The sequence below is a fragment of the Notolabrus celidotus genome, chromosome 9 (genome assembly GCF_009762535.1).
Source record: "Notolabrus celidotus isolate fNotCel1 chromosome 9, fNotCel1.pri, whole genome shotgun sequence".
Classification (NCBI taxonomy): domain Eukaryota; kingdom Metazoa; phylum Chordata; class Actinopteri; order Labriformes; family Labridae; genus Notolabrus; species Notolabrus celidotus.
Window position 1 is genome coordinate 23,979,304 of NC_048280.1, and position 15,449 is coordinate 23,994,752.

Here is a 15,449-nt window from a genome sequence, read left to right on the forward strand (position 1 = left end):
AGTTCAGTGATAGCTCAGGGTTTCCTCGGTGCGTGACAGAGTGTGAAGAAGTAGAAAGCATATAAAGAGTCTTGTCTAGTAAACCGCAGCGGCTCCTCCCTGCGCCATGCCACTCACTTTGTTGGTTTGCTCAATTTGCTTCCTAAACCCACAAAGCCTTTGAGGGCCACACAGGGGCATGACAGCATGTCGCAAATCCTATTTGCTCACTGATTTACTTCTGCTCGTCTTCTCTGTCTGTAACACACTGCCTCAGGTCTGTCAGAGGGCCTGATGTATGTGTATGTGTGTGTGTGTGTGTGTACATTTGTGTATGTGTGTGTACCTATGCATGCTTCCCAGCTGCTTTTGGTTTTGGGTCATTGTCAGCCAATCATTTCACAGAGGACTCGTCTCTGTGGTGGAGCTGAAGGCTCACAGTGTTGTGAACAGAGTCCGTTTAGCTTTCCAGATCACAACCTGGTGCAGAGGAACAGCGAGAGAAAACACATCCTTCTATCTGCTGTCCTGACCACAGCGAGAAAACGCTATTAACTCAAACTCAACAGGATGTCCTGTTTGCAGTGTGTTACCACTGAGTGTTTGGTGTCAATATCTTTGCAAACTCATCCTGCCTTCCTTCCAGACACACTAAAATCTTATGAGTTTTTTTTTTCTATGAATGGAAAGAGTTTACAGGAAATGCTCCGTCCTGGTTTGGCCTTCAGTCGCGGACATGATTGAGATGCATTTGAGTGCAGCACTGATTCTGATTGGCCCGTGGTGCCCTCTAAATATTTATGCACTCTGGACTTAGACAGTGAGCTCTCTGTAGCTGCAGGCCTCTACAGCAAACCACAAACAGAAAAATCGTCTTAGGGAGGGATTTAGATTTAATAAGATTTAATCTCCAGGCTAAGCTCCCTGCTCTCATTACTTTTTATAATCTTTGACCATAAGTCATGTTTCCCTTATTTTGAGCAGAGAACAGTTCTGCAGCATCCACCTGAAGCTTCTGCTGCATTGAGTCTGGATGTTACTCACTGCAGATAAAACAGCATGCAAAGTTTATCCAACACTCCAAAGGCTACAGAGAGTGAGATACGCAGGTTCAGCCTAATAAAGGGAGTCAAAACAACCCAACAGGCCTCTGTGTAAACATCATTTAACTCTGGAAAGGTCTCTTACCCTCGAGGACCACACGCAAGGTGAAAGACAAGAACCCTTGAAAGAGATTGGTAACGTGCCATAAATCCCGTCCTAATTCGGAGACCAATGGGAGCAAGATAATGAGAGAGATTTTCAATGAGAGTCTCACAGCGTCATTATTGAATTAAGCCTGCTTTAATTAGCATGCTGACTCCATAATGCACACACTGGTGTGTGTCACAGCAGTGCTTAAATTTGTAATGTATAAATAAAGAAATAATAATTTAGCCTTGTGGGAATTTTCCGTGGTGGTAATTAAATTCTGCTCAAAGCAACACGATTATCCACTTTTACACTTACAGCGCTTTCACTGTGTGAGCACTTTAACTGTGTATGTTACAGCTGAGAACACTCTATACAAAACCATCCATGTGTTTTACTGCATTTTCCCTCTTTGCTTTCCAATTGCTTCTGCTTGCCAGAGTTGCATTTAAAGTATAGCCTGTTGGCAGTTCACAAAGGAGAACATACATGGCATCATTTCTCTTTATATACACATTACACACATTGAACTCTGAGTACTAAGGACAGACGACGTGGATCAACAGAAATATTGTGGTTGAACCAAAAGATGGATTAAAAACAGTATTACTTAATTTGGCTGTTAGCAGGTTTTCTGAGGTTGCTCACTCAGTCCAAACGCCACATCTAGTGGATCAAAAACCAAATGACATAAGACTGAATTTGAACCTCAGAGACTAGGAGCGGGCTCATTTCAGAGTCAATTATGAACTAGATACAAGTATCATATCTTGGTTTCACTGTATGTAAAAAAGTAGACTGCCTGTGAAAACATTGGTTGAGTTTGAGACATAATTTGACATATTGGGTAAAGTAATCTTTTTGTCAATGGATGGATATGAAGAATGACACTTTCACTGAAGTTAGCATAAAGTTAGCATAAAGCTAAAGTCAGCAACAGCTTAGTGTGGCATACATAGTCTTTCAGATGGACCCCACCTGCTTGAAACAAACAAAGTAACAGTAACTGCAAGTCTTGTGGTGCTGGTGGGCAGATTTTGTTTCCATAGCCAAACTTACTCTCCCAAAGATGTAGCCTGCTACTGCCCATCTGTGTTAAATACTTGATTCTGATTGGTCAAAACCCACTAATGACAGCAATTAATCTCAACAGCAGAAGCAAGGCCAGGGTCATCCTGATTGCACATGTCACATTAAATCAATATGCATAAAAGAGTCACATTTCACATTTCACCTCTGCCTGTTGACACTGTGGCAAAAACGTACGTTTCTGTTATAGTTCTAAATTGGTAAACATTGTAGCAAAAACATTAGTTTCTGTCTCAGACTGGTCTTGAGAGTCTTCAGAGAATAATGACAGTTAAATGGGAACAGATGTGAGAGCCTGAGGAGCTACTGGACCGAAACCATCTCTGATAGGGAGAAGCGGCGAAACATCCTGCAATCCAGGCAACGGCAGCAGACTAAGTTGCTGTTTTCTGAATAGTAACTTGAATTATGAGATGTAGGGAACAATGTAACAATGTTAATAGTTGTTACATTTGCTGCATTTGTAATTAAAGGTGTGTAGACTCCAAAGAAGAAGAGAAGAGGACAGAAATGTTAACATAAAGATATCTGCAGAAGTGCTGTTCACCTTGTCTAAAGTTACCTTCAGTGTTTTCACTTGACCTCTCACATAACCACCTGCTTACTATACATTATCTCTTACATATTTATACTGCAGCAATCATTGTGGCTAAAAAAATCTGACAATGTAGATGTGTCTGAAAGTGGTGTACCTAAAGCTGCTACTTGAGGGAGGCTCCAAAGAGTGAATCAATCCTCATGCACATTTTATGGATTTCTTATAACAACATCAGACAACAATATGTCTTGCTGTGCAGTTGATTGCCCTAACAAACTCCAAGAATTCATTGCTAGGGCTATTTCAGACGGAGGAAATCTAGTTGTACATTTTTAAACATTAGCACTTATTAGCAGGAACAGGTGTCTGTGCTCACCATACTTAGCTTGCGTGATTGTTCCGTCTTAGTTATACGTTCACCAGTACGGGGAATTTTTTTTCGTAGCTGCTGCTAATTGGGTTTGATGTAACGGTCTATGACTTTTGTCACTGGTGTACGTTTACACACACACATGCACACTACCTCTTGCTGTGCTGGGGCTCTTATAGGGATACATTCACAGCAGTAATTGGTGCGGACCTTCATTAGTGGCCAAGAATTCCTGGTGATGGCATGTCACTGGATGTGTGTGTGTGTGTGTGCTTGTATGGATGAGTGTGTGTCACTGGCACAAATTGTACAGTTGCTAGTATGGTGCATACATGTAATAGATTTTTTCCAGAGACTTTCAGCAGACCATGGTACATCATTAACACTTCTCTGCACTAATAGGCCTCTTGACCGGTCAGATAAAAAAAAAAGATGCTACTAATGACTTTAATGATAGCTCAGTTCTATCAGTTTTAAGATTTGAAATTGTGCTTTTACTGCTGTGAAAAGTAAAATGTCATCTGTTACCACATGACTGAGAAAAACTCATGATTTTTTACACAGAAAGCGTCATTTGATGTAGAGCTGCAAAGTACTTTTTAAAGCTAATGAATGAGTCTTTTATAACCTGGCTACAACAATGAATTAAAAAATGTGGTATCAATACTTACAGTAAGTGTTGTAATTATCATAATGTTCTCAGTGAAAATAAAAATAAAAAACAAAATCATTTTTGTTTAAATTTCATGACTATCAAAATAAAATTTTGTGTTTTCTGTTTCCCCATCTTCCCTGGTCTACCAGTTTGAAATGCCTGTCTTAGTCCCCATAAATCCTGATGTTTCAAGTCTAGTATTTATGGAATCTCACATTTTTGTGTAAAATTACCCGTCTGGATTCATGATGGCAGTTTTTCACTTATTTCAGTGGCTTTTCAGTATTTGGCAGCTCCTGTTCTTCCTCCAAAGTCAGGAAGTAATCTGCAGTTTAATTTAGGTGGAAGATAACATGTTTTGAATAAAGAGTTTAATTTTGTCTCCGATGTCTGAGGTTTGGCCAGACTAAGTGTGGCTTCTTTTTCGTGTTTATAGTTTTGGGAAAAGTAAATTGTAATTCAGGAAACGTGTGTAAGTGGGCTGTGGAAAAAAAAATAAAACAGTCAAAGTTTCATATTGGCCAGACTGGGTCAGCCAACCCTGTAAAATGAATATAGTGCAGATGTCTTGATTATGTTAGGGTACATTTGCTACTGTGCAGGCTGCATTGTGGGATAAATTATGATTATTATTGTTCATTTGTTGGTATGAAAACAATCTCATATGATTAACAGTGTCTGCTTGCACATGTGCACTGGTTGACAGTTGGTATTTGTGTCAGGCTTCAAAAAGCAGCATCAGCTGAACCAAACTCTCATCTCTCTGTCTCTCTTTGCTAATGGACACTTCTGCAGAGAGAAGAGGAGGAAGGTGGAGGGAGGAGGAATGAAAGAGGAGCATAAGCAGAGCCATCTCTCAGGCTGGGAGTTGGCTGTGTCATCTTTGTTACAATAAGTACTTCATAAGAGGCCTCCAGACTGCGCTGACTATTCAGTGCCCGCGTCCGTCTAAAAAAGCTTAACCCTTTCATCGTTAAAAGACGGAGAGCCACCTAAGCCAGTGGTCCCTGGAGCCCCCTGCACCCTGGTCCTGTCCTCAGAGAGTCACGTCTCTGAAGAGACTAAATGCCCTCCAGCACAACGGGCACTTTAGCAGCAAATGCATGTCAAGATGTGAATGTGCCCATTGTGCCCGACCCTCCAGAGGGGCTCTGAGCGGCCACCAGGGAACGCTGCCAAGCTTCAAGCCCCATTTACTGCCCTGTCATGGAAAGGAGCATCCATGTAATTGGATGCAAAATATTTTTGTGAAATCACTCTTTAATTGAGTAATTCAGTCATCAAACACAGAGAGGGGGGCAAGGGAAGCCGCATTAAAGGCTGGAAGAGCTTCTTGTCTTACATATTAGAGTGATAAATGAGTGTGATGATTTAACGTAAGAGGAGAATCTTGCGTTGCTTGGTTTTATTATCATACTTTCCTGCCTTGAGGCTCCATACGGAGCGTGTGCTCCTGCATTTGATATGTGCAACCACTTATTATAGAGCATACTGCATTGTGCTTGGGTTACCAGCCTGCGCCGGGTAGTAAGGCTTTGTGGTTTGTGGCTGCATGTGTGTGTGTGCAGATTTAGATGCACAAGTGTGCAACCTATCAGATTTATTTATACGGGAAGTGTGTATGTTTAACCCGATGTGTGTGTGTGCATAAGTGGTCCGAAAGCTTGCAGTCTAAAATTAAAATCTAGGTTTTTGAAATGTCTCTAATTAGAGAGGGGAGGACTGGAGACTATTTTGAGAGCTGTGGCCGTGCACGCCCTTCCCATATGTGTGTGCACAGGCAAACAGGCTAACACATACACACACGCATACCCACACTCATACACAATTCCCCTTCTGGAGAGGAAGGTCCCCCACTCAGAGGATGTCTTATTAGACAATTCATCGAGTTTGGCCAACAGGAACTGTCCCTAAAGTGTGTTTCTTGTGCCGTCTGTACACAGTTTACTGAAGCTGGACTTTAAAGATGTAAACAAGTAGCTGCGATAAATATTAACGGCCAGAGATCACAAGTTCACATGCTGCCGCCTCACTGTGAAGCCGCAATAACTTATTACAATATTTGGAGTCAAAGACAAGTCAAGACAAACCAAATTGGAAAGTTTACGGCCGCAGAGCAGGAACACAATAGTCAGTTTAATCGCTGTCTAAAGTGTTTTTACACTTTTAATGAGGCAATTTAGTGAATTTAGTCTTTTCAGACAGAGAGAGGAATGTGGTGGATGCCTGGCTAACATTGTCTCATTGTTCTGTCTCATAACCAGCCTCTGTTTTCTGCTCCTGAGCAAAGACTGCTGGGAAAAATCAGGCTGCTTTTACAAAGAGTCGACTAAAATCTTTCTGCTCCAGATACTCTCACCGTTCTTTAGAGAAGCTGAGAGAAGGTTGTGTCTTTGTTTTGTTGTGTTTTTTCCCCCTTTCACTGTGACCACAGAGTATCACAATCAGTGTTTACATCACCCCAGTCCTAATTACTGTGAATCAATTAGCTTTGACACAAGAATTTATGAAATAATCATAAAGCATGTGTTATTACATTATGGTAGACCAAAATGCTTTCCAGAGAGTGATTGGATTTCAGGCTGCAGGAATGCACATTCATACTGTATCTTTAAATAGTGGTTTCTTCCATCAACAGAGAATTTAATAAAGCCTCCAGTTTTATTTCATCATGCTTCAGCTCCTTTGATTGTGGGTGTAAACCAGCTCATATTTACAGAAGGAGAGATGGAAAGAAGAATCCGACTGACATGTTTTTAATATTATGTGGTTTTATGTTACAGTAATAGCATAGTACACATTGAGATGGTTTTGAGTGGTGAGAGAGGATTAAAAAGAGATAGACATGATCTTTTTTTCATCAACTGTTTACTGAAAAATGTGATATATTACTGCTGACATTCAGTTTTGATTGTTTTAGACCTTAAAACCTGGCAGCCAAAGTAGAACTCAGAGCTCCAACTTTTTCACATAAACATGACAATAAATCATGATATTTAGCTGCTTTATAAATACAATGCAATCCACTACCATATGATATTCTCCTTTGTGGAAATTTCTCTCTAAGTCAAGCATTACATATGCTTAGCAGTGGATTTAATGAAAGAACAAACAGCATGTAAACAGGGATTAAGCTATGATAGCATTTAGCTAATGTGGCTTCTCCTGATCTAACACCTGATTGGAGCGCTGCGTTCAACTCTGTGTTGAAAAATGGCATGACATTTTTTGTTCAATGAATTCAGAATAGTATGTAGGTTGTGGTTCACTTAAGATGTCTGGAAAGACAGTACTTCTGTATAAATAACCTAATATTACTGTTAATTGCTAATTCAGCATTTAGCTGCATTTAATCACAGCGGGGAAAAACATCAAATACTCTGTTAATGGATGAGCCACGGTAAGTTCAGACATGCCTTTAGTAATAAACGTGGGAGGACAGTGGAAGCAGTTTTATCACAACAGGGGCTATAGCTGTAAAGTTAAAAAAAATACCTACATTTAGAAACAATTTTGCAGGGTTTCATTGTCTTTGGTGACAGCAATGGCAACAAGTGGTACTTGAAGCATCTCTGGTTCTGCCTAGCTGCCGGTCCATTTGCTCTTTGGACTGTTTACCTTTATCCTGTTGTCAAACTATCACATTTTTTATTTGTTTTTTTTATATATATTTTATTGTTTGTAGTCATTGTCTGAAGCACTTTCCTTTGTTTTGACATTCATACTAACTGTTTACTGGCAACACTAGCAGAGACCACAAGGAACAGAGCATTGCTTCACACAAAATGAAGTTGAAAAGCATGTCAGTTGTGTTGCCCTCACCTGTACCTGGCCTGTCAGGCAGTTCAACCACAGCTGGGCCTTGGTGTTGGCTTTGAAATTGTAGTTGTTTGTTTGCAATCAAAAATTTTCAATCCCAAAGGTTTTTCATTTCAGCATCCAAACTTACTGATCATTTACATGAAAGATGAATACAGCAGAAACATGTTTAGGACTGATTAAAAGATATTTGGACTGTAATTGTTATTAAAGCTACCTGGACATATGCTGTTACTCTGGACATGATGTCCTGATGAGAGCAGGCTTTTAAAGATACCCACCTGGGATCACCTGAGTTGTTTTCAAAAAAAATATTATTTTGGTGCCCTCTGTGGACAAATCAGCGCCTCTTTGTCCACAGAGGGCACTGAGCACGTTTTTTGTAAAAAGTAATATCATTCTAATTAATTCTTTATAATGAAATGTACCATACATTGGGCCTCATAATAAATGCGTAGAAGTTTTTTCGTTTCTTTTTTTCTTATTTTTTCTTTTTCTTCTCTTTCTTTTTTTTTTTCTTCTTTCTTTTCTTTTCTTTTTTTCTTTTTCTCTTGTCTGCATATATATTTCTGGTTTGTGTCATGTTTGTCACAAACTGTCAAATATTAATGCAATTTATTCTTGCAGCAAAAGAAAAGACAGGAAACTTTTTTCTTTTGTGCTTGTGACTGTGGGCATGCGACCATCACCATCCCTGTTAGAACTCTGGCCTATCTTTTATTGAAAAGTTCTTACTCTGCGCATAAAATAAGTGTGTGCACAAAAACACTGTTGGATTTATGACACGTGTGGACCAGCCAATTTTGTTCTGACCACCTTGCGTATATTAGTGAATCAGAATAATTCTAAATTGACAGGCGCGTGCCCGCAACCTGCAATCAGCATACTACCACGCCCTAATTTATCTTTAAAAGGACACCTGTTCAGTGCATCAAGACAAGAGCACTGAGTTGGAAAAACTAAGTTGCTAAAGATGGCCCCTAAAGGAAAAAAACAAAGAATTTCACCTCAGCAGAAATAGAGGTGATTGTTGCACGGGCTGCAATGTCTTCAAGCAATGCTAGATTTGCCATTGTTTACTTTCTTGGACGTAAACTGTAATACATTTTTTTTATCGCATGCCCTTAAATAGGTTCTAACTCATCAACTGGTTTTGGCAACAGATGCGCTAATTTATGGCACTGTTGGTGGGAGTGGTCGACAACTGAATTAACATCAGAGATGTGACATTTTAATATGTACATTGTCATATTTCTAATTGTAAACCAAGTATTTAATTTAAGATTCAATATTGTGAGTATGATAAGGGTGAAAGGGCATCAATTTTATGGTTATTTAATACATTTAATCAATTCACAGTTTTTATTATTGAATTCTATTAAAGGCTTTTTTCATTTAAATAAAGTAGTTTGAATTTAGTTAAAAGATTATGTGTTCACATTTTCTAAGAAAGTTGGTCGTCATCATTTGTGAGAACGCATGGTATGAGAAATTTCTATTTTGTTTGCAGTGTAAGAATAAATTCAAGTTAGAATATATTGATGAATCCCAGATTTGTGCTTCAAAGATTGGACACACGGTTTAAGCACATATTTGTCCATACCCACTGTTAGTGAATGAGGCCCAATGAGAGTTTTTGCCATTGAAAATTTTAACAGGGCGGTTTTGGCAGGGTGCTGTAAATGGTCTTCTCTGACACCTACCCCGCGTTAATGCGTTTCAGGCGTTGCAGGTAACAGTCGAGAAATTGTCATTTTGGCCTTTTGTGGTTTTGTTTACTTTTGTAGGTCATAAAAATACATCAGCTTTAATTTCAGGATGTTTCATAAACAGATTAAAACCCCTTACTGGTGCTTTAAATTGAATGATCTTGTAATATATTAAGGTATGTTCAGTCTGTTCCTTAAACTGTTATCACATCGTAATGTCATGCATCTCTCCCATAGAATGTGTAAAATATGGACGTAGTATCCGTGACGTCACCCATCTGTTTCTGAAGCACTGTTTGAGGCAAATCATCGGCAGCAGCCATATTGCTGCTGTCAAGTGATTGTGTCGTAAAGAGGTGGGCTTTGAGCCAACTAGGGTTCCTGCAGGCAGCTGTGCCTCTCATTGGAAGACTCGGAATCTCAATAACTTCGAAATTGCCATGCTAGAAAAAAATGCACCCCCCTACAGTGAGAGCACATCGAGAAATTAGCCATCCAGACTACACTCGTCTTTTGTACCAGGCTGTAAATATGTTTATTTTCTGCTGTAAGTATCGTCTTTTCCCCATTCATGTGTATGTGACTTCCGGTACTTCCGGAGCCAGCCTCAAGCGGATCCTCGATGAACTGCAGCTTTTAACACTTCCGCATTGGACTCATATTTTTAGACCCGAGTTTGCCGCTTGATCTCTCCCCATCCTCTGACTCTGCAAGTTAAGTTTCACTATTCATATTGAAAGACATAGATAAGTTATTAAACGTGAATACTGTAAGTTAATATGTTTTACTTTGGTGCAATAAAAAGCAGCTAAAAAGTACTCAAACTACATTAGTGAATTCTTGAAACCCACTGGATGACTTGCACTTTTGTCATCGAACGGTTCTCAAGAGAAAGCAGATCAGAAACACTAACACACTGCAGCCACAGGCATTCCCACTATACACATCCATTATCTGCGCCTGTATCCATGTGCTGTCGACCCCGAGCAGGAACTTTGCGGGCCGCTGCGGTCGGACACGGGGAGAGGGAAGTTAGCACTGGCAGAGAAAAGTCAAAGTCAGGCATTTTTTGGAGTAAGATAAGAAGAGAGTGCCGGGAAAGGAAAGAGTAAAATAACAAAAAGCCACTTGGGAGTATGAGATTACTATAACAACAAAACTCTCTGTTTCTGCCAGATTTTGAAATACTGCAACATTTAATCAACAAACACAATGAGGTGATAAGTGAAATACGCATTTATCATTCAAACAGGCTGGCAGGTACAGAGCTGCACAGTAGGAGAGTGGATTTGTCCTGTTTCAGTGTTGGTACTTTGACCTGCAAGGGCACAATAAACCCCAGGCTTGTGTGGCATTGGCAGGTGCAGAAGTCAGGTATCCAGTGTCGGACCCTTTTGTTTGCTATTTTGATTTATTGCTGACCACTGCCCCATCTAACATGTGTGGAAGGGAGCCCACTCCCCCTTCTCTCAACACCTTTCCCCACATAAATAAGCCATCTCACTGCAGGAATGCCTGGGTAATAGCACTCTCTCTGCTATTAAAACCCCCCTTACTGATAACTTGACTGTTCAAGATGCTTCATACTCTCGTCTCAATGCATAGTGACTCATAGTCCCGACACAAACCACCAACACATCTGCGAGCCCTTTTGGTTGCAGTCCACATGTGGGCCACAAGTAAGGAACCGAAGATGTGACTCAGGAGAGAAAATTGTGATTAAAGAGACGCAGATTAATACTGTTGCCAATAGATAACCTCTGAGGGGTTGAGTTGACTTTGAGTGAACAGACTCGCTGAGGACTCATCAAATGCAGTGAAGGATGACAGACTGTTTCAATTAAATACAGAGAAACCAGACAAATGTGAGGTTAACTGTGAAAACAAGGCTCTCCACCCCACCAAAAGATTGTGGCAGGATGTCTTAAATAAGCGCATAAAACTTTCAAACATTTCCAGTGACAGACTGATTTAATTTGTGTTGTAAAAGGATTATTGAATCACTAAAAAAGTTTAAATATACTGTAGCTACACTGTGTATTGATATGATTTAAAATAACCTAAAAACATATTAAAGATCATATTTAAACATTTTAAAAGAGAGGTGTGAAGATTGAAACCTCTTTTATTTCATTTTGATTAATAAAGACCTACATCCAGGAGCCAGTTAGCTTAACATTTCCAACAGCAGAAAGCAAGCTAGGTCCTATACAAAATAACAGAAGAGGAACATGCTAACAGCAGGGAAGAAAACAACACGCACAGTGTTAGCTTATTGTTGAGAATGCATATAAATGTCGCTGGAGGAAACTGGAGGTCAAACTGTGTTTGAGTATCAATGAAGGATTTTAATTCTATGAACCAAGGAGAAGCTTTTTCCCTGAATTTTGGAAACAGTTTTTGCTGGTTTGTGTGAACAAGCTAGATTTTTTTAACTCTCTTTATACAGTGTCTACTCTTAACAGCCAAAAAAGCACATAGAGCTAATATGGAAGCACTTAAACTGAGATATATTTGCTTTTTAAGCTATTTTTTCCACAAATAAACATATTTTCAGTTGCTTGAGACACTCACTTTGCTCATCGATGCATGTGAAGAACAATTTCTGTCTCACAAGCTAGTCACTGGTCACCTTAGCCTTGCTTACCTAAAAAGATTTGAATAGGGGAAAGAGCTTGCACTTTTGCGTGTGTAATAAAGAGACACTACCTAATTAGTTAGCTATGAAGTTGATAAGTGTTTATAGGCAGATTTTGAGAGCTTTTGACGGTGTCAGCTTACTATTTTCTCTGTGACTAGTCTGTAAGCTAGTTACTGGCTCCATTTCTTTCAGCTGCATTTTCTGGTTAAGGTGTGTTTTTTATTTTACCAAACACTTATACATCTTCTGACAGTCTGTTTCTTATTGTAAGCATATAAGAAAGGGGTAGGAGTTCTTCTCCCTTCAGTGTGGTGCAAACTAGCTTAAATGTACACTACCACAGAAAGTACTGGAGTAGAGAAAGTTTGGTGGTTTCAGGCATTAGCACAAAATTTGGTTAGGAAAAAATTACCTCTTGGGTATGACTGTTTCTCTTCACTACTGAAGAGAACTGGTTTGGTTGTAATACAACATGTCTAACGCTAACTGTGTGCAAGCTTTAGTTGCATATGTAGTATAAAGGCATTAGAGTGGTGTCAATCATTGTAGTAGGTAAAACAGTCACTAGGTGTACTAAGTATTGTCTTACAAAGAATGAACTAAACTTTATATAGTTTAAGCCATTGTTCAGCAACACATGCCAAAGGATAAACTGTTACTTTAACAACTGTGACCTTGCTGATAAAAACATTTTTACTGCCCTGAAAGGAATATTTTTATCTCAAACCTCTGACTTCCAGCCAGCAACACTGACAAATTGGTCTCAAGTGCAACGCTGCAGACAACAACTGTGGTGCGCTGCAGCTGTCTCGGGTTAGGGGGCATCAGGCCAAGGACGGGCACACTGACCCCCCACCCTGAGCATGTGTGCCCGGGCTGGCACCCGCTGTGCAGGAGCCATCAGTCACTGAGGACGATGACAGCAAAATACGCCGAGGGAGGAGCACAGTTTTGAATTGGGTTGAAACCACAAGCTATGAAGCACCAGCATATTTCACACATAGACTGCCACTGTACGCTCTCCTCATTTGTCTGTTCTCCATTAAAACATTAAACAAACACAGCTGCCAGCATGCAGCACACACAGAGGAGTTACTGCTTGGTTTCTATATGATGAGCGTGTGTGCGATGCATCCATCAGCATGCATGGACATCTTTCATTGCCACAATAACAAAGGTTCCTCTTTCACACAGAGAAGACTGATAATAATAGAGACTTGGAGCAATGCTGATGCATCAAGGAGGTCTTCTCCTCCTCCTCCTCCCTCTCACCCCAGTGCTGAAGATCTGTTAGTCAGGGGCTGGGGAGCTTTCAGTCTCCAGGGGCACATCCCTCTGAACCGCCTGCCAAGCTTCTCCTTTCCCTCCTCCATCCTCTCTCTCTCTGCTCTCCTTCTTTGTTCCCCTCATGGTCCCCTCTTCTTCTTCTTCTTCTTCTTCTTCTTCTTCTTCTTCTTCTTCTTCTCTTCACGCTCATCCCCTCTCACTTCCCTCATTTTTCCCCTATTTCCCCTCAAACAACAGCACTTTTTTCTGTTTCACACTCTTATCTATTTCCCTTTCTCTACCCTTCCGCTCCTCTTCCTCTCTCAGTGCTCCGGCTCCTCTGCAGCCGTGCATAATTAGGCCTAAACACAAGGCTGCACAGGCTCACATCTGGAAAGAGTTTGGACATGGCAGTTTCCTACCAGGACGGCTAAATATTTAGGTTGAGAGTTACTGCGTGTGGATGAACTCATGATAGAAGGGGGTGGGAAGGGGAGCGAAACAGGGAGCTGGAGATAAAGAAAAGAGGGAAAGTGGGATAAAAAATGGCGGATGGCTGAGAATAGCAGGATGCGTTCTAAAGCAGCGATAAGCGTGTGTTCAGATAAATGGATAAATGTGAAATCTTTAATCAAAGTGCAGCTCAGGCACTGTAAGCCAAGGGAGGAGGTGATAATGTTAGGCTGACTGGTTGCTCCTTTACGGCTGGCAGGAACAACAAACAGCCAACTAATAGTTTTAATAAACAAATCCCCGTTGGGATTTCCCATGAGGCTGAGGGGCCTCAGCTGGAATGTTTCACAGGGGCCAGCTGTTGTGCATTACACATAGCAGCCGGCCCCGGAAGCCCTGAGCCTGGTGTCCTCCAGCCTTCACCCGCTCAGCACGGAGAAGAGATTCCTCCAAGAGAGAGAGGGCGGCATGGCCGGCTGTCAGGCTGTCCGATGAGGGAGGGACTCAGGCAGCGTAAGGCACAGACAAAGCTCCCTGCTGCACCTGGGATACTGTCTGTAGTCTCTGAGCAGGGCTGAGGAATGTCAGGAATAACACGAATATCAACACAACTTCTCACATTCCACATCTGGAGCTAATGTCATGAGCGAGGACGGGAGTAGGGCGCTTGAGGAACCAAACCAATCTTAGGGAAAATGAACTTTCCAGACACCAGAAAGGTAAAGAGGGTGGAAATGTTTGCTCTGCGTACTCAGCATCATAAATGTGTCACAGAATGCTAGACATGTGTACAAAAACAGCTCAACCAAAATTAGTAGACGCATAGAAGGAAGATTATCTTCAATCACCTCGACCACTGCCACCCAACTCTTTTTTTCCCCCCTCTGGTTTCCAGCAATGTGTTCTCCAGATGTTTATCCTGCCTTTATTAAGCAAGAAACATAAGAGCCTATAAATGGACTGCTGGCTTGTTTCAGCTCTCCTGGGGCATAAATCCCCTTACTTTACCTCACATGCTCGCTGCAGAGGGGCAGTTGAACATGTTTTTTTACATTGTGCCCATGTGCAGCTAACATTTCTCCCACTGGGTCAGAGTACAGAGACAGTAACACACTGTGGGAATGGGAAACGTCTACAGAAAGTCTGAGCGGCTGTGAAAAAAGCATTCTGCAACACAGCACCCCAGAAATATGTGTCACTGATAGATTAGTGGTGCATCCATCTTGAGAGATAGTGTGTTTTGGCGCACAATGTCGCCCTTACAAGTTTGATCCAAGAATACCACACAAATTACTTCTTCTTAATTAAAAAATACCAAACCAAGCCAAGAACTGTTTCTGTCTAATTCCCACCAAATGGGTTGGGAGTTTTCTTATATAAAATACACAAAATAAAATGTGTTTCTGTTCATTCTACTTCCACAAGGCCAAGTCAGACACACCATGCTGACAGGGTGTTGGTGGGAGAAAGAAGGAGTTGTCTGAGTCAAACTCAAAGTGACAGACGTGTCGAAGAGGCAGGGCCTTGATGGGTGCTACAGTCAGCCTGCCCTCTCGCTGATCTTCCCTAAATGCTTCACAGAGAGGCGATGCTCAGCCCTCCACAGCAGAGTTAAACTAGATCAAGATGTAAACTTCTGACCTAATAAGCCTTATTACTGCTGCAAGACCTCAATACAGTTAAATCTGAGGTCATAGGTTCAGAGGCATGGGTGTGTGGGCCTTTTGGAAAACTTTACC

The 15,449-nt window shown here is 41.0% G+C and overlaps 1 protein-coding gene across 1 annotated transcript in view; it reads right to left on the minus strand.

Annotated features, from left to right (window-relative positions):
• The window catches only part of adgra2 (adhesion G protein-coupled receptor A2), a 43,421-nt gene that overhangs the window by 26,558 nt on the left and 1,414 nt on the right, over positions 1-15,449 (minus strand). The window lies entirely within an intron of this gene.